At 39.1% G+C, this 20,625-nt stretch overlaps 1 long non-coding RNA gene across 1 annotated transcript in view; it reads left to right on the forward strand.

The window, feature by feature from the left end:
• The first annotated feature begins 487 nt into the window (after nucleotides 1-487).
• LOC146312134 (uncharacterized) overlaps nucleotides 488-20,625 on the forward strand; it is a 78,492-nt gene continuing 58,354 nt past the window's right edge. The window contains exon 1 of the long non-coding RNA XR_014772240.1: nucleotides 488-634. This is a non-coding gene — a long non-coding RNA (uncharacterized LOC146312134). The remainder of the gene's footprint in view (nucleotides 635-20,625) is intronic.

Below are 20,625 nucleotides of genomic sequence, written 5' to 3' on the forward strand. Positions count from 1 at the left end.
TGGATAGATTATTTTCCCCACCTCAATTTTCATCACAAATTCCTCAAAACAAACAGGACATTTTCATTACCTGAAAGATGATTTGATCAGAATATTTTCACGGATTCATATGTTGGTCATTTTATCTGTTACTATAACCGTTAATTTTTATGAGAAACTGTAGAGGATTCGATTTGGGTTTACGGTGGCAGCAGACTATTCTTTTTCATTATCGATTAACCTGTCCAATTATTTGATTGAGTGAGGTCCTCAAATTTCTTGTTTTGTCCACAACTCAAAGATATTCAGTTAACTGTCGTAAAGGAGTAAAGAAAGCAGAAGATATTCATATTTGAGAAGCTGGAATCATAGAAGTCAGACATTTTTTATATAAAAAAAAGACTATTCTATTATCAAAATAGTGGGTGATTGATTTAACAGATTAATAATTGATTAATCGTTACAATATCTAGTGTTTTTACAGACAGGATTCATGTTTTATAGGGGGTCTGTCCTGCAGTGAGACTACAGTGATGAACCTTCCCACCTGCCTGATGAACTTGTACTTCAGAGCAATGAGACCTCCAGTTTTCTGCCATGGTGTTTACTCTGAGGCTGCCAGAGGAGGAAGGAGAGGGGATCCATTTGTCCCAAGGTGAGACACACTCTCCAACACCCTGATGTTAAATAAACACTCCCAGACCTCTGGCCAGCTCACTCCAGCCACTGGAATACCATTGGCGTGTCTAGATGATGGAGGGCTATTGTTATCTATCGCCTCTGCACTCTGCTGAGAGGCCAATGAGAAGGCTGGCCATAGCGGCGCGTTACATATAGACTCGCCCACTCGCATTAAGTTATATTTGTTGCTCCTAAATAAAAATAGAAAAGGAGATTTGCAGACACTTTCTTAGAATAACATCTGATTGAAGAGGGAAAGAGGGAGAGAGGGAAAAAAATTAGAGCGCGGCTCAGCGTGTGTTTCATCACCTGCAAAGCCAATGAGGGAGAGCGTCTCCGCGTCAACAACTGTAAAGCGTATCCCAGCTTCTGCTGCTGCTGCCATCTCCGCTGCACGCTACACTAACCAAGAATGTGTATTTCTGCAGATGATTAAATCAATACCATTTTGACAAGACTTGTTGGAACATGCCTCTTTATTTTACGCAATTCCTTCCCTTTCGTCAGGGAGCATTTATCAACCTGCCGGGGCGCTGTCACCTAATGGAGATTGTTCTTTAGTCTGCACTTGATAGAAGGGAACGATTATGATGCATGTCGATAGTTTACAGAGATATTGACACAGGAACAAAGAGCAGACCCTTGCGGCTGATAGCCTTCTCCCTCGCACTCCCTCAAAGCGCTCCGGTCATGTTTCAAACGTGTCTTTCTCCCTCACCTTACCTCTCCCATGATGATTTCCTTTGTTTTAGAGGTCAATTAAGGTCTGGAGGCCCCTTAATGGTGCAGTTGGTGAGGGAACTCCAGTGTTCCCTTGTATTTACTTTTTGACACAAGCCATGCATTCCTTCCTCTGTCATCTTTTGGGACTCAGTAAAAACTTGGTATTTCATCAGGATGGATGTGGTTTTGAAGGACGTAGCAGTGGATGCTTCTGCGAGCTCCATGACCGGCTCTTGCTCTGCGTACATGAAAAAAGCTGGACTGAGTGGCAAAATATAGGCAAGTTTTATTTCTAAGGCTTGGAAAATTACGCAAACAATACTGAATAATACATGTATATTGAGTTAAGTTTGTTTGATGTTTGATGTCTTATGAGCTAGGTCAAAGTACTGCACTCATACCAGAATATAGACTCATTTAGTCCCTCTTGTCAATATATTTTACTAGCGCTGCATGATTTATTGATTATTAACAATTATTAAAGTAATCACCAACTATTTTGATAATCGATTAATTGGTTTGAGTCATCTTTTAAGAAAATAAAGTCAAAATTTTATGTTTCCAGCATCTTGAATGTGAATATTTCCTGTTTTTTATCCTTTATGACAGTAAACTGAATGTATTTGTGTTGTGGACAAAACAAGACATTAAAGGACGTCATCTTGGGCCTTGGAAAACACTGCTCGACATTTATTTATTAATTTTATTATTATTCTGATATTTTATAGACCGAACAACTAATAGATTGATTGAGAAAATAGTCAACAGATGAATCAATAATGAAAATAATCATTAGTTGCAGCCCTATTTTACCACTATTTGGTTATATTTTTGAGTATAATAATGAATGGTCAATTTGAGAATTCATCTACAGTGAGATAAAAGTAATCTTATAATCTGCAGGGAAGTCTAGTTGCGATTGCAGCTCTGCAGTAGTGTATCTATGTAAATTGATGATAACAAAAAACAAAAAATCATCTCTGGTTGACGTAACAATTAAGTTTGGCGTTAAAGCAAAGATTAGGTTAATAAACAACTTTTTATGTTACGATTTTTCTAGTTTACCCAGAAAGTGAAATGACGGCCTAATAAGAGCCAATGAAAATTAACATCGGGCACACGATGCCCTGTGTGACGCAGGAATAGTTTTTAGGGACTCCCATCATCTTTTGGCTTTAGTCCTTCCCCCAAAACAAAAAATCTGTCGCCTTTAAAAGAGCCTTTAGTTTACACGTAGTCCTTGGTTCGGCACACAAGGAGTTAATGATAAAACCAGCCCAGGGTGTGACAACAGGCCGTGAATATAATAAGCTTGAAGGAGACAGGAATGAGAAAAGGTGGGATGCATATAAAAAGAGGGAGGAGAGCGGGAAAACAAATGATGAGCTCTACCTATAAATTCTTCATCTGCATTGGCTGATTGGAATGGCTTGACTGTGCGCTCAGCTGTGACTTAACAACTAATCCGGTTTGTAAGTTATTATTTATCTTCGGGAAAGTTTGTCAAACTTGGGCTTTGATTTTCTACCCTGATTTCCCTCTTGTGGCTCGCTCTCGCACATGCTCCCCACATAATTTATGACTGCCTCTGGTCTTGATGACAGATTATTAAAAGTAGAATTAGTTTTTTGCGCGGGATTTCTCCACTGGGAATTGGGAAGGCAGTGCTCTCCGCGGAAGGTCTCTTACGAGGTCTCCATTACTAATAGAAGTTTTTTTCTCTGATGGGGGGCAAGGAGACTAATGATTTGAATTTACTGTGGCAGCCGTCACGTGGTCTGGAAGGCATCAGTCGAACAGACAAGAGGTTAACTTCCTCCCTGTGGAGAGGTTTATTGGATTGTTTAGCAGCAGAAGGATAATGTTTTTGTCATAGACTGCTGCGGCAAAACAGCGGTGTGGCAGAGAGAAGGGGAGAAGAGAAATGAAGGGAGGAAGGACACAGAGAGAAGGGGGTCCAGGGATGGATAGAGGAGCAGAAGAAGGAGAAAACAGCATGATCGGAGCACAGTGAGCAAGGCGAAAAGCAAGTTATTTCTAATATAGGTGGACAGATACGATAAAGCACGGTGATAGCGCGCCATTCCTCTACAGCTTTTACATGTGTGCTGGAAGAAACACACTCCATTTCAGCGGTACACACACACACACATTCAGTCTCACTCACACACAGACAAAAAGAGAGATGTTAGTTCCTTTCACCTGATGGCCGTTTGGAGCTTGTACTCCCAGCATGCCTCGGCAGTATGGGTACCAGAGGGGAGTCACAGCGCAGCTGAGAGCCTCGGCTTAATCTTATGCATCATTAAGCACTCAGCGGCAAGCCAGCGCTGTTCATATACATCATCCACGCTTAATAAACATAATGATGACATAAGATGTAATTCTAGATGAATTTTCATTTTATAGGGAAATGGAGAATTCCTGTAGAAAGGAAAGAAAAAAAGTAAATTATCTGGGAAGTACAAAATAAATTATGTTTTTTTTTCCCACTTAGATGAATGTAGGTGTTTGGTGCATCTGAGTTGGGGATACTAGTGTGTTAGGCTGCATGGCGATGTGGCGTCGATGGTGGCGAGGAGGCTTTTGGTTATGGTGGTGTGGCAGGTGTGGTTGGGTGAGAGGCGGGGTTGTGGCGGAGCATAGGGAGGGGGGAGTTGGAGAAAAATGGGGGTGGCTATTGTGAAACGTTTGCAATTTTTAATTCCTAATCGCGGGGCATGATGGACAGGCTGAGACACCCCAGAGTGTGGGGCTCATCCATCATGGGAAGAGGAAACCAGAGAGGGAGAGACAGAGAGGGGAGATGTAAAATTTCAGATGGAGTTACCTTACGGGGGGGAGAGGGAAAATAGATTCCCGATAAAAGCGAAGGATGTGGGAGTGAAAGGGCAGCGGGTACTGTGGGAGGGCATCACGGGCCTGAGATTGCTTCATGTCTCCCTGCTGGGACTCTGAGGTAGCTCGGCCTGGAAATGAGTTCCGCTTTCAGGGACTGTACCAGACATTGAATCATCCTGAGAATCATCCTCGCTGCACTTGTCTTCAGCAGATAGTGGATGTAAAGTGGTGGTGACCTGGCAGTGGTAAAGTGAATACTCAATGGGATATAATCAACCAAGGAAACAGCAGAGCTGCAGACACACAAGGGATGTAAATGTAGAACTGCAGGATTCTCTGCCTGTCTGTAGAGATGCACGTTCCACTTCTTTTCAGTTACAATCTGATTCTCATACCTGAATTTGGATATCTGCCGTTATTGCTACTCTCTCATATATTGGCTCATATCTCAATTGATACATTACAAGTTGCTGTCTTGCTGTAATTTCTTTAGTGTATTTTATTTTTTTCTGTGTTTTGAGACTAAAATATCTCCAGACTAAGGACATGTTGAGTTAATCAGCAGTTACTAGCTCCCTCAGTTGGCTCATCTCTTTTTAGAAATGTTTAATTACTAAAAGGAATGTTTGTCAGTAACTGGTACTAAATTAGCAATGGTTCATGATTGGTCAGTACCAAAATATTGATTATATTGATAAAGTTTGCTCTAACGTACCTGTTAGTGAGCATGCAGTCAGCTAATTTTCATTTATTAGGCTATTTGTTGATGAGTACATCCTACAGTCTGTCTGTAGAGATGTACGATCCAAGCCGAGCTTCCGTCTTGAATGCTGCTGAAGGAGGTCTGAAATAAGCTTCAACTTTGATCAAGGCTTACGTAAGGTGGATCGACATTTAAAGTGGACCAGCTATTCCCATTTCAGTGTGAAGCTGCTCCTCCTTTTCTCAGTAGATGACCACACCCCTTAACCCCAGTTACACCAGATAAAAAAAAGATTTGAATTTTGTCACATAATCGCATGTTATGTCTTTATTTTTTAATGAAATGAAATGATATCCCTGATTACTTATTAATTAATTTGTGCTGCAGAATTTTGGTTATGAGCTTAAAATTGCATTATTACTAGGGCTGCATGATATGGTAAAAAAAAAAACATATTGTATGATATGGTATATGTAGTCAAGGGAGTCTCTGCAGCGCTCCTTTATCAAAAGAATGCAGCTTCTGCGATTTGGATATTTACTTGAGATTTTGATAATATTTTGATGAATTGTGCAGACCCAATAATTACATATTTCTAAAAGCATCAGACAACAGAATCTGTATCAGTCATGGATTTATATTGGATCTGATGGGTCCCATCTCATAATTGTCTTGACGTGGGTTCCCCCGTTTATAAAACAACAGCAAATTAACAAAAAATAAATCCTCAAGTCTAAGCTGAGGTCACTTTCACATTGTTTGACATGACAACTTCATCTGCTAAATGAGTCTTGTCATCGCCGCCTGATTGTTTCCATTTTGTCAGAGCAAGTTTTCGCAAACTGTTTGTGTCCTGATAGCAGAGAGCACCCTGAGAGTATGTGAACTGTACATCAAACATGATAATGTCTCATTATGTCTGAGAATTAATTAGCTTCAGTGTGTTGAGGTCCTGGTTGCCTGCCTCTTTTTTTGAGGCGTAATGCGAGTTTTAGACCTCAGCAAGTTTGGAGCCAGTGGACCATACGAGCCAGTATGCCAGTGGGTGAGCCAAGTCTCTCAATGCAGGGATCATTACCGCCTCTCTTTCTCTCTGTCGTTCTTATTCTCTCCACCTAGCTTTCTATTCTGCTGTTTTATTTATTTTTGTCCCCTGTTAAATATATATGAAGCCTCGTTTTTTTACTTGTATTATTTAAACACCTTCAATTTCTTTATCGGACAAAATGCATATCCCTTTCGGTCCAGTCATGTGGAAATTAAATAAAATATACCGTTTATCAGGCTTGAATTTTAGTATCCACAAGTCGCTAGTAATCTTGGGCCTTTTGTGATGTCATCTTCTTGGTAATTAGTTACCCATAATCCCCTTCACTCTCCTCTCTAGAAAAAAAGAACAGTAATAGGCAGAGAACAGTGACAGGATCAGAGAAATGGGCTTTTAACTAACATGCAAAGTGATGAATGGATTGACCACAATGTAGACTAATGGAGCCATGGAACTAATTAGGCCGAGCAGAGCTGTGCTTAAATGTAAATGGATTGAGCTGGATGAAACGTAGGAACAGCTGAGAGAATGATGAGGTCCTTCACTCTGGGGTCAATCAATGGCCAAGCAAACACAATCTATGGGCCTCTGTGAGGTCATAGCCAAGGAGTGTTTTATCTGTTAGAATTCAGGTATTGTTGCCGGTTTGCAGTACGGCTATATTTGTGCTTGGGTGTTAAATATAAGCTGCCATTCAAAAGTTCAGACTCACCTGTTATACATGTACGATGTTCATTCCTTTAAAAATGGCTATTTTAACATGGATGAAAACAGTATAATTTAGACACCAAACGTGTTTACATTTGAAATAGTTTTGGCCCCAAAGGGTAATTAAATGATGAAAACTTTCATTCAGTTGATGCCATCATAGTGTTGCCTGACAAGGGAGAATACTGTTGCACCCTTTTTTCTCCAGGTACCCTTTGACTTTGAATTTGTTTTCTGATCCGAGATCATTATTGAACCACAGCCGTGCAGCTGGGCTCTAAATATTTTGGGAACCATTTTTCTTTGGGCCCTCTGCAGTCTACTCAGTGGTTAGATTAGAGATTTAAACTGTGATTTTTCAGTCCATGGTATGTTAATCTGATATTCTGTGATCTTGTTCCAGTTTTCCAGTTTTAAGAAAACACAACACACCTGTTAATTCCAGCTAAAATAACTGCTATGTTCATATCCTTTTTATCATTTTGACAAGCTACGAGGGCCAGTAAAAGAGAGTAACATGCTCATGGACGGATCGAGACCCAAATTGGGAAGCTGTAAGTTTTGCCGTGTTTTACGCTGTTTTACAGATTCTTGTTAGATAACCTATTGTCTGGCTTGCAGGCTGATGTTGGACTAATGTTGACATACTGAGGGACAGTCAAACTGCGTGAACACTAAACCTCATTTGAAGCCAACTAATTAAGGAGAGTTGTAAGGTCAGATGCCACAAACTTTTTTCATGTAGCTTTTTTTTTAAGTTTATACTGCAGAGCTTGCTCAGCTAGCATTAGCTTTGTTGTTGTACAGAACCCCGCTCTGCTAGAAATCGATATATGTGTGTGTTGCTACTGTATGTAAATTTGTTGGATAGACATGCTGTATTTATGAAGAAGAAATCAAACTTCAGGAGTTAATTTGCATGGAAACGTTGTATAACTATGATTAGCACTCAGCAGCTAGCTTGCTCAGACCATTAAGCTGTCCGCTGAGCACAAAGTTGACATCCACAGACTACACTTTTAAGTAATTTGCAAAAACAAACATAACAGAACAGAACATTCCTTCATGATGAATAGTTATTTCTTATATTCTATTTAACTGTCTCAGAGGTATCTTTGTCTTTTTCTATTTGTAAAGAGGTCTTTCTACAGCCAAAAAGCATGGAAGACCATTTAATATAGCGTAGACCTCTTTTCTGCTTTTTTGGCTTTTGAACAGTAGTGTAGATGCTCTGTGTCATTGATACATATGGCCGACTGCATGACTTTGCAGAAAAGCTGTAATAAATCTCTAATCATTCTGGTCCCTGGTGCCCAGCTCTCAGACCCTGCAGCTTGGCACCTACCACATGTTTGCTGGCGTGCCCTCTGACTTTGCGGTCCGTGTAGACCGCTTCTGTTGGCCGCGCCTCAAATCTGCTGCTATCACCTCAAGAATGGCCGCAAAGATAATTAATGCGCTGAGCTACAACACCTAACCCGCGGTCCTGCTCCTCGCATCGAGCTGTGTTTCCTGCATATATTCAGTCTTTATGGCCGTGCTTTGACCTTGTAAACATCTGTGAAGTGAAGTAAGTGACAGCAGTTTACAGACTTGGCACATGCATTTCTCTGCATGCTGTCCTAGTGCGCCTTGTACAGCAATTATTTTGTGAAAAGAGCTTCCCTAGCTAGAAAAAAGGGCAATAACAACCACTGTGAAGCCTACCGGTTGCAGTTCATGCCCTCTGTTCGGCTCTGTAGGCACTGCACATCTCAGAATTAATGCATGCAGAAATGCAAATAACCCAGCCCAGTAAAAGTTGACATTGCCTCCTCTGATAAATTTTTCTGCTGAGGTAAGAGACAATTTAATGCAGAATTAGAAGTCACTCTCCGCCACCATTTACATCCTTAATTAGCTGTAATTTCTCTGCACCCATTAGAGAGAGAGGGAGAGGACACAATAGAAGAGGAAGAGGTTAAGATGAGAGCGTGTTGCTTTCCCCTGGTGCCAGGCTGCTGGTGTGTGTCTGTTTGAGTGTGAGTTTGTGTATCAGTATGTCCTCCCCAGCCATGTTGCCTTTGGTGATTGATACACGTCTTGCTCAGTCACCAGCCATTGGCACTGGGGTGGATGTAAACACTGATTAGAGGGAGGAAATGAGGCCCTCACTTTGTCCTCTGTGTCAGGGAGCACTGCGGTGGCTGTCTCTGTTTGTCTAGTTCTTTCCACCTGAGCACGTTTCAGAGGACACCGTTAGCTACGCTTTATAGCCATTATTTAGATAGCGACACAACGGGATGCTCCTTTTGCTCTTTGACTGACATGCCCAGCCATGTGCTCAGCAATTCAACTCCACTGCATCGGACAAAGTGCCTACAAGTTTGAGAGCGCACGAAAATGATGATGTGTCAGTTTGTATGAAGGAGAGATTGGACACTGTTGATTAGATGGGAATATGCAAGTAGCAGGCAGGGATTGTGCTATGTTAGTTTAATTTAGAAGGCAAAGTTTCTTAAGTGCATAAATGTTCATTCCTGGTTGTGCAAGTGAGTCAGATATCTAATTGCCCAAAGTCAATTTTTACTTACCCCTGTACAGATTGGCTCATTTATTAGCAGTTATCAAATAACAACAAAGACTAAACTTGTCATGTTTAATATAGGGCTGCAACATGTATAAAATATCAGAAAAAAAGTCCACAGTGATGTCTTTAAATGTCTTATTTTTTTCAGTCCAAAATCCAAGGATAGAAAAGTGAGAAATCTCTGTATTTCTAAGAATGAATACGGTATTTTTTTTTTACTATTCTTGCATGAAAAATTACTTGAATGATTAATTGATAATGAAAATAGGTGACTAGTTTCATTTTTTTCACCACTTGCCCAGGTAAGTAGGTCAGTAACCTACTTGCCTGAAATCAGTTCTGTAAATCTATAAATATCTTGTTTTGTCCGTCCAAAAGTAAAGATATTCAGTTTAATATGATAATTAACTGACAAAAACAGGAAATCGCCACATTTCAGAGGCTGAAAACAGCATTTTCTGCGATTTTTGCATTAAATTACTTAAATGAATAATTGATAATCAAGATAGTTTAATAGTTTAATTTTTTTTTTTTATCACTTTTTTACCACCTTTCACCATTTTACATGGCCCTGGCAAGTGGGCAGTCCTTATTGTTGAGGCCTGCATTTTTACACCACTCTGTCTTGGTTATGTATTATATTTGCAATTTATTAATTTAACAACTGTTGGTTATATCTGAGTAAAATCCGGACAGATTCTTGATATTGTTTTTTCCAATATTATAACATGCATACAGGCAGTATGGTGTGCTATATGTTTAAGTTATATTTTAGGATATTTATCATACTATCTACCTGTAATGTTACAATACATGCAAATCATGAAACCGGATACTTCCCCCTTATGAAATTATGACAAACCATTCAATTTGGACAACAAATCGGCTTCAACTACTTTGGTGGCGCCTTATCAGGAAAAGAACAGCACAGAAAGAGTGCAGCACAGAAAACATTTTTCTTTCTTTGCCAGGAAAAATGAACTGTCAACATTTAATGATAGATATTTGCATTGTGATACAAATCGTGTCCTTGGCCCTAAACATAAGATATAGATCCATTTATAATGAATTCAGATAAAGTGTCCTTTTTGCATTCTCGCTCTAATGGATCTGTGGAGCCAGCGTCAGTGACCCTGGTGCAATCAACAAAAACCTGCGCCAGTGGATGATCAGACAGACATCTATCATTTCCTCTCACACCTTCTAAGACGTCGGCGATACTTAGGTGCAAATGTATTTTTTCAGCCAAATGTATGTGTAACTTCTGCAAGCTGGCTGACTTTTTTTCATGGTTTTGTGAGAATGTGAGGAAGAAAGGGGGCAAAAAGACATTAGATTTTTTTTTCCATCATTAAGCTGTGTCTGGGAGATGATGTGCTAGCCGTATGTGGTCCAGGGGAAGTATTTATAGCCCTGCTGGAATCTTGCTGTGCTGCGTTGATAGCAGAGATAATGGGAGAGAATGGGACGCAGCGAACTGTTCTAATGACACCAACAAGACAAGAGAACAGCGAGGATAAATAAATGTTAGCCATTTTCTCTCGCACATCATTTGCATTTTTTCTTGTTAAGGTCACTTATAGACTCAGACAATAACAATGAGGGGGAAAAAAGCTCTCGCCGAATATAAAATCAGAAATAACAAAAACAGAACTACTTAGTATGCAAGTCGTTGATTTTATTTCCTAATAATGTGACATTCAGTTAAAGATAGTGCCGGTTTTTAATTTTTAGCCGCTTTAATTCCCGTGTAGCTGCTTGAGTGGGTTTCCTTGTGAAATAGGGGGAATACAAACAAGATTTCACTTCATTACACAGGAACAAACTGTACAGAAATTGCACTTACTTATGGAAATGACTGTTAAACATGCACAGCATTATGTGCTCTGCCTGTGCCGAAAATGTTGGAAACATTAAACCATGAGCATATGAGTGCAGACAGTGAGCCAGTAAGGAGGACCAATTACCAAGGACTGAGTTTGAGGAGCACTGTTCCTGGGGATGATCAAAAGGGACAACTGATTAAAGAAATACATTGACCTTAAAATGGGCCTAATTTAATCAGCTACTGTTTCTGACGGCGGAAACACACTCTTAATGATAAACTGACTTTCCTTCTTCTCAGAGGCTCACTGTACCACCTAACTCAAAGAGCGTTCATGCTGCAGAGATGGCAAAAGAGCACCCATTCTTCACTCAAGTGGAAGTATGGATACTTGTGTAAAAAAAAGACTGAAGTAGAAGTAGAAGTACTGATTAAACCTATTTACTCAAGTGAAAATGAAAAAGTTTAACATTAAAAGGACATTTGTACCATCTTGTTCTGTGCAAAGGTGAGTGAACCTCACGTCATATTAATATAACTGGAGGACTATGAACAGAGTCTAACTTCAAAATTAAAAAAGAAAGCATAAACAATGAGCTTGATGTGCAAATCAGTTTTCAGTGTCAGCAACAGAACTTGAAAATCATGATCAACATGAGAAAGCACATCATTTTTAAGGTTTTATATATTTTTTTCTTTTTCCAAATTCTGGCATCTCCACAAGACTCCCAAAATCTTTTATACAGCCACAGCAGAAGCTGGATGTCAGGGTTCTTTGAATCAAGCCGTTCTTTTTAGGTCTGAAAATCCCCTGACAGGCAGGCCTGAAAAATCTACTTAAAGCCACTATAAGGAACTTTCATATATTTTTTTTTTATTTTGGATGCCCCTGTGGACAAAGGCAGTGGTGTTTCCTTTGCCGTAACCACAAAATATAACATCAAAAATAAAATTATCTAAAGAAAACTCTCCTCCTGCTGCTTTTAGCTGGCTAATGTACTACTCACTGTAACTTTGGCTGTGAAAATGTAAACACAGGCTTGTTTCATCTCATTTCACAGAGAATCAGACCTGGTGGCAGGCATTAACATCAACCACATCTTGCTTATGGTCTTGTTTGTTTTACGTAGGTCATACAGAGGTATCAGTATCAAATCGAGATGGTTTCATAAGCAGTTAAAAACTCCTTGTAGTAGGTTTAACAGAAGTATTTGTGCTTTGTTATTCCCCAACCTCTGCTGACAGATCTAGCTGAGTCGGGCTTGTGTAACTTATTTGTTTCATTTCATACTTCCATCTGACAACAAGAGTAGTTGCAGTAACTTTGTGAAAGAGTGGGTCATTAGTGTAACCTCTGGGCCCCGTTTTGCAGCCGGAAGGTAATGAGAGACAAACAGCACGGTCAGCAGTAGGCATAAGTGCTGGGGTTTATGGGCAGTGTGTTGTGTCCCAGGTTAACACTGATGCCACCATTTAGAGCTCTGTGTTTTAGCACCCGCCTGCTAATTGAGATGACAAAGGCCATAACAATGACATTGTTGGCCAAACGGCCCTCTCTAGACCGGCGTCTGGCTCCAGTCAAGGACGTCCAGCAGCCTGTAAGTGCAACCTTGGAATTTAAAGATGGTGCCGGAGACCTTATGTGTATCTCGAAAACAATTAGCCCAGCTCAGGTGGGCCAGCACGCATTCTCAGACCCTTTTAAGTGCCAGAACCGCGGCGCTTGTTTTGTTTGTTTTACTTAAAGTCACATAAACCACATCCTCCACTCGCAACAATAGCACATAAACGTCTCTGGAAAAGCACGTGGAATGGATATTGTGTTGTTGTTTCAAAAATCAAGTTAGATTACCTTATTTGTCATTTATGCTTCTCATTACACACTGAGGCATCCTTGTAAATAGGCTGCTGCTGTAATATGAAACAACATCAATTGACACCCCATAAAACATATATAACGTGTTAACAAGAGATATAAACAAGGCCAGCTGTTGAATTATCTTTGACTATCCTAAAACTGTGTGTTGTGATCAATTAAGGCTCAGTCTCACAATTTCACATTGAAAACAGGATGTCTTCTGTTACCAATCTAATAATAGTAATGCATATGGCGAGTGTTTTGATTAACATAATGGAAAAATAGCCCACATAATTTATCTTCTAAGTCCGAGGGAGAGAGAGCCAGATTGGAGCCTGAGGACTCAATCCACCTCAACATATGCTGCCATTGTAAGTCTCTGAATGTGGAGTATCTCGAGCCTCGTTCCCATGATATTTATTGAAAAACATTTGACTTTATGAGCTGCATACTTAATGAATGCCTATCGATGCTGCAGCTCGGCAGATGAGGCTATAATTCTACATATAAGTATCGCAATCACACGTGGGTCTGTAATGTTGTTTCTAATTGTGATCTATTCTAATTTCTAGTTTGTCAGTCCTGGACTGAGGCTGGGTAAAAGACCACCATTTACATTGTTAATTTGCCAGCTATTTTAGCAAGATATATTGGCTGTACAGTCATTTTGTTCCCTCTTGAGGTTAACATTTTCTTTTTCTGTCCTAATCCGATTTTTTTCTTGTACAATAAAAGGAAGACTGCAGCTAATTATTATTCAGCATTCAGTGTTAATGTTTTTTTTCCCTTGCCCAGTTGAGTGGGTCAGAAATCTACTTGCCCAAAGTCAAATTTCCTTGCCCCTGTACAAATTGTTTTATTTCTTAGTGGCTAGGGCTGCAATGTTCATAAAACATAGGAAATAATGAAAAAAAAGTCCATCCTCCTTTTTCAGAAACTAGTGTGCTCTTTAAATTTCTTGTATAAACAGAGGAAATCTGGAAATATTAATTAGTGAGTAATCTTCTCTTTTTCTTTATTTACTCTCATAAATGACAAAGAGAAGCAGCAAATTTTTTGACATTTTTGCTTTGAAAATGACTGAAACAAGTACTTGTTTATCACATTACTTAACTAATTTTTGTTTCAATGACATGAAATGTAGCTTCTAATATCAGTCAGCTGTGACACCTGCCACGTGCCATGAAGAGAAGCTGCCTCTGCCAGATAGGAATGCATTTTTTTTTTTTATCAACCTCCTATATATACAGCTTGAGCCTGATACGAGCTATGACTGAACAAAAATACCTGCACAGATGAAATCACCTCGCTGTGAGGGAGATGTTGATGTCTGGTCAAGCTCCAGTTTTACACCCAGCAAAAGACAAACATAATTCAAATGCATTGCCTGGCTTATCTTATCTTGTAAGATGGAAAACAAAACCCTCAGAAGTAAATCTCATTCATACATTTGTCTGAAACCAGATCTGCAGTTGCTACTTAACGCTAGTCCATTGGTTTTGTCTGAGTGATTCACCTATCGGAGGAAAGTTAGATGTATTCCACTGATTGTCTAGCTGCAAGGAAAAATCCATCTCGGAGCATCCTGCGGCTGCTGGGCCTTTATTGACATATCAGATGGGACATTGGAGGAGAAATTGGCCTCATTTGTTTCTCATGTCACCTTAATGGCAGATCTCTTTCAAGGGGCAAAGAATTGACAGGCCCCCGGTCTCAGTGAGCAAACAGCCAAACCTAGTTTATTGGTTTCCTCTTGCAAACACTCTGCCTAATGTGGCTGGCTAGATCAGCCTCCAAAGTTGAAAAGATCCCCCAGAAAATATTAATCAAGCCCTCTGACTGATTGTCTTTGCATGATAAATTATCTGGAAAGGGACAGTGTTGCTATAGCCCAGGGACATTTATCACACACATAGGCTGAGTTGGGATTCCAGGAGAGAAACGACTGTGCTGACAGAGTGGAAGGGTCAATTAGACATTTTCAGCAGGGATGTACTGTATATAGCATCTCAGAAACGCTGGAAAGATGTTTTAGACTACATTTTATTTGAGCTAGAATCTTTAACACCAAGATTTCACGCAGAGATGGGAAGTAACGCAGTATAAATTCTTTAGTAGATTTTTTAATTATCTGTACTTCACTTGAGTGTTATTTTTCTCTGCAATATCTACTTTTACTCCCTACATTTTAATATATAAAATATGTTTCCACCCCTTGAATTTTCAAAACAAGATTATTTTAGTTTTAATGCATTTGAGTTGATTTGAATTACTGATTGTTTTTATTCATCACTCACTGTGTCTCCCCCATCAAGACCAATTACAACCAAAATGGAAGGGGCAATAACACATAGAAAGGACGATTCCTTGGTGTTTCCGTCAGTGTGTATCACAAAAGACAAAAGACATAACAAAACAAAAACATTGCACAAGACATAACAAGATGAAAATGACATAAAAGATGTAAAAAGACGAAAACATAACAAGAAGTAACAAAATGAGAACGACAAACAATGTCAAAAGACAAAACTGATATAAAAGACACAGAAGACGTAAAAAAACAAAAACAACCTAAAAGACATGACAAATGATACACAAGATGTAACAAGAAGAAAAAACATACACAACAAGACGAAAAAACAACATACAAGATATAACACAACAAAAACAATGTAAAACGAAAACAATGTAAAGATGTAATAAGATGAAACAGATGAGAGGGAGACTCGACCTGGAGAAAAGTTGACGTTCTCTTAGATTTGCACAGAAACGGCTGGTAGAAGTGTCCCTCTGAGGGCTACTTTAAAACATTTTAGAGCCTGTACTTTGTCACTTTTACTTGAGTAAAGAAGTTGAATCAGTTCTTCTACTTTTACCAGAGTATTTTTTTTTTTTACAAAAGTATCTGTACTTCTGTTTGAGTAAAGATTGTGTGTAGTTTTGCCACCTCCGGTTTCACATGTTGTCCAGCCAGCTTCAGGCATGACAACTATATCTCCTCCAGTTGTTATCATCACTGTCAATACTTTTACCAATCATTTCCCTTCTCAGCAGTGTTAGCGTCTTGTTTCCCGGCTTGATTGAAGTTTCTGTGCGTCACTTGGAAGTGAACAGGTGTCAACCTAGCACAGGCACCTCGCAGATGGCAGCATAATTAGCATTGATTCTGGCAGGCTTTCACAGGCCAGGGTCTAGATGGCCGTGACGACCAACTAACCTCCCCACCTCTTGATGGGCTACCTCTGGGACAGATCGAAGCTCATTTTACTCCTAGAGTGGTGCACACTAAAGGACTTAGTAACACACACCATCTGAGGCACACAAATCCTGCTGTAGAGCCTCTGAGAGAAACAACTGACAGTGTAAAAATGCTCTTGAGTAAAATAAGCCATGATTAGTGCTTTTATCTAAAATGATAATTACTTAAGTTGAAACTGTTTCTTTTTTATTTATTAATTAGTGCTGCCACTAATGACGTCAGTGCAATAACAAAATTTTGGAGCAGGAAAAAGCTGGTAGCTGATTAATTGACTGAAAAATGTTGATACTGTTGGAACAATCTTTGATTTTATCAGAAACTGTTTAACCGAATCTGGAGCTGAATATCAAACTATACATAAAAATTCAAGGTGGGAGCCATTTTTATTGTTTTTAGCCAATATTTTCCCTACACGCAAAACAGTGATGTACATCCACGCATGACTAGTAGAGGCTGCACAGCCATTGGCCACTATTGGAGCCATATTTGACCAGTACCTGTAGTTGGTAAAATGTCCTTTTGGTGCAGATTAAGCCACACCGCTTGATCTCTAATTTGTCTGTGTACTATAGAATACTGTACATAGTCAGCTATTGTTGTGGTTGATAACATGATTTGTAAAATGTCCAAAATTTGTAAAAAAAAAAATTACCATTAGCAGTTCCTCAAAGCCCAAGTTGACTGATTTAAATTGCGTGTTGTAGCCAAACTACAATCTAAAGCACCAAGGATATGTAGTTTTTTGTCACTGTTTACTAAGAAAAACATAAAATAGTCACATTTGAGTAGCTGGAACCAGATCATTTTTGACATTCGTGCATTCAACATGACTGAATGATTATCAGAAATGTTGGTGAGTAAAGCTCAAATTAAACAGCATTTCAAGAGTATCTAGCTTCTGTATTGTGATGTAATTTTGCGAGTGAAACAGTATAGGCAGGTAGGACATAACATTTAGAGGAATTTTATTTGATTGTTAAAAAGTGGCTGTGGCTTAATGTACCATTCAGTTACTTGCTAGCTGACTAATAAATTGTAGCTCTGTGCCACTAAAAGTTGAAGATTGATTGATGATTGGATGTCATGATATTTTTGAGTGACAGTGGTTGGTTCAAGCCTACATAAGCACACATTATATTTTGTTTTAAAGAAAGAAAACATTGGATTTTTTAATGTTTTTTGAAGGCATATATTGTTAAATAGGTGCAGAGTATCACCACTTACTTTTTTATGCTGATCAACTCATATATTAATCAATTAATAATTTCATTTCTATTATTGGTCTTACTCTCGATCAATTCATTGATCCAGAATATACCAATGAATCTTAATCTATTCATTCAACATTCAGGCATATTTATTTAATAAATGTAGACCATTATTTTATCACTGAATATCTGACTGATTATCAGCAGCTGTCTTAACAGGATGAATAAATTAAAGCAGTGCAGTAACTAAATGTATAAATATTTTAATATGCAATGCTGACTCCCAGTTGACAGGAGGATAAATATCAAAAACGCTGCAGCATCCTTCACAAGCAGACAGCAGGATTATTCTGAAAGTGTGTCAACGTTCATGCCTCAGTACGCCTCCTCTTGCTTGGTATTTGTATATTGCAGATTGTGCTGTATGCTGGAATAGGCCAGCCTCTGCACTTTGAAATGGATCTCATCTAATCTTATTTCACCATGTCAAATGGCAGCATGACATGCTGTTTTACTCCGTAACATTTGGTTGTAGTGAACCAGCTGACTGCATCCGATGGCGAGGAGTCCCCTTGTTATTATGAACCACTTGTAACGGTGTGTGTCTGTGGGGTTGTTGTCAGAGTCGGTGGGTCATGCAGACATGTTGGTCACTAATACAATACACAGAAAATTGCTTCTGCGGCAGACATTTGTTTTCATTCTCGCATTTCACTGTGTTCAATCCATTACAGAAACATAATCTGAATCGCTAGACAAATTTACACAAAGACCTTTTAATAACATCCAGTGTAGCTTGGATATGGAATCATAGCAATCTAAATGTCTTTATTACAGCAACCAAATGCCGAACACAAAACAGAAACACACATCGGTGACTCATTATAGTCAGCAGCAATAATATAATTGATGATCTGCAGTGCATTTCACCTCAGTCTTTTCCCCCAAATACTGTCAGCAGTCAGTCCTTAACAATGAAAGCCACCCATGCTGTATACTGCACTGGTCAGGTGTCAGGATTCATTATATTTGGCTGAGATTTGCATAATGCAAGAGGCATCAAATTAAATTTGCATAATTCCTTTGATTACACTTGTTATTAAATGTGAGTGACATTGATTTACAAAATGGCCTGATATAAGGTTAATGGCTGATGTCACCTTCTTGCGCCTCTGTCTTTTCTCAATTATCACTCTAAGCTTTGTTCAGTGTGTCATTTGTGTTTCTATATGCTTAAGTAATGTGGCCTTCCACTGTATGCATCTCTGCCTTCACCTCTATACATTACTCTGCCTCTGTGCTTGAACCACCCTCTTATACCAGGTTTCTGTAATTATGTAAGGCAGAAAGTAATTTAAATAGGATGAACAGCCATAACATTGGTGTGCCCTGGCCCATTTAAGCACATTTACGTGGGCCATTATTGACAGACGGCTAAGTGTCATTTGTCAAGGCAGGAAGAATTGACAGGGCTAAGAAACAGAGTGAAGTAACGGTCAATCAGACCTACTTTACAGTCATAAGGGGGGAAAAAAAAGCGGACATCTCCAGCGTTTCATTTTCTTCTGGGAGGAAGCGTAAGATCATAATACCTATTTTCATAATAATACAAACAGCCTGTAGGCTACAAAATAAGAAGAAGGCCATACTCTGTGTATCTCTACATTGCCTGTCAGAGACAGAGGGGTTTCAATCTCTTTTTCATTTCATCCTGATAGCTCTGCCTTTTATTACCGAGGGACAGGAACGTTTCCTGAGGTAAAAAAGAGTGCACATTCCCAAGATAAAGTTGGAGGTTTACAGCTATTTCCAGCCGTAATGTATTATTCCGTTAAAGCAATGATCAGGTAGTGTTGGATGAATGGGAGATGTTCAGCACCATTACTGCCTGGCACATCAGTGAGGCATTATTACATTATCGCTGCTCTTTAGTAGGAGATTGGGTGTGTGACCGGGTTCTGAATACACTCATCCCGCTCTCCACGGCGTAAATTGCAGATTGGCTCATTGACTTCAATGATAAAATGTAAAAATTGCCAGTAAAGAGAACATAGACTCAGGTTACTCCTTAGCTGTTTGTCAACGGCAGATGTGACTCAGTTGGTGCAGAGCATGTTAAAGAGTTCCATCTCCCAGAAGTCAATGTCATTTATGCCTGAAACTGCTAAAGCAATAGCTCATCTTGTCTCTGGTGTGTCATACTACACTGCCTTTGTCTGAGATTAAAATTTGCTCCGGCACCATGGACAAAAATCCTAAAATGTCACTTATAGCATGGAGCAAAGATTTCCAAACAGATGTAACCAGAATATGTTGAAATAAAAAAAGAAACATTCAAATGAACTTGGTTAAATATTTAAAATTAGCTTAACTAAAGAGCTGTTAAAGGTGTTATCCCCTCACACAAATAATTAACAATTACAAAACATGTCACTAACATCTTTAGTATAATTTGTGTTTGATAATTGACAGCTAATTAATTAAATAATGCATCAACCAGCCGTCCCGCAGACCATGTGTTCAATGTGCGCTTTAGTGCCACATGAAAGAAAAACCTCAAAGCATTATTATTCTGCTTATTAGACCTGGGCAGGTTATTCTGGGAATGGATACCGCTAATGTTATTTCGCATGACACTCCAGAAAAGCATTAATCCATGATAATTACCTCGGAAGGAAGCAAATAAAGACAAACTAATGGCGGGGTTGATCATCAATTTCAAACATTCGACTCAAATGCCCTACATTTTTATGCAGGAAGCGTCTAGTTGCTGTGCTTCTGCTTGGAATGCCTTTTTAAGTGTATATTATCCTGTCCTTGACTGGGGAAGTGCTAGGAGAAATCATTAAAGCAAATTAGACTATTAACATCCTAAAGAGCATTTATCTTGTGGATCAATAGGCTCTCATCTTCTTTAGAGGACCCTTTGGTGTCCTAAATCCATTATGAGGCAGATTATGAGGATAGTCAATTCATTACATGCAGATAGGCCAATAATTATTGATACCATAGGTACCAGTAATAATTTCAAGTGCATACCTTTTGCAAAATTTAAATTTTCTTTAAAAACCAAAAGACAAGCACAGGTTACTGTTTGGAATAAATGAAAATGACTTAACATCTTCAGTTGAATTCATTAAAGTTTTCACACAATCTCAGGAGAATCCAGCCGCTCACTGAAGAGGATATTTAAAGCATCCTCTCAGAAGAGAGAGAGAGAGAA

Source organism: Lutjanus erythropterus, chromosome 17, assembly GCF_056507025.1.
Source record: "Lutjanus erythropterus isolate fLutEry1 chromosome 17, fLutEry1.hap2, whole genome shotgun sequence".
NCBI classification, from domain to species: domain Eukaryota; kingdom Metazoa; phylum Chordata; class Actinopteri; order Lutjaniformes; family Lutjanidae; genus Lutjanus; species Lutjanus erythropterus.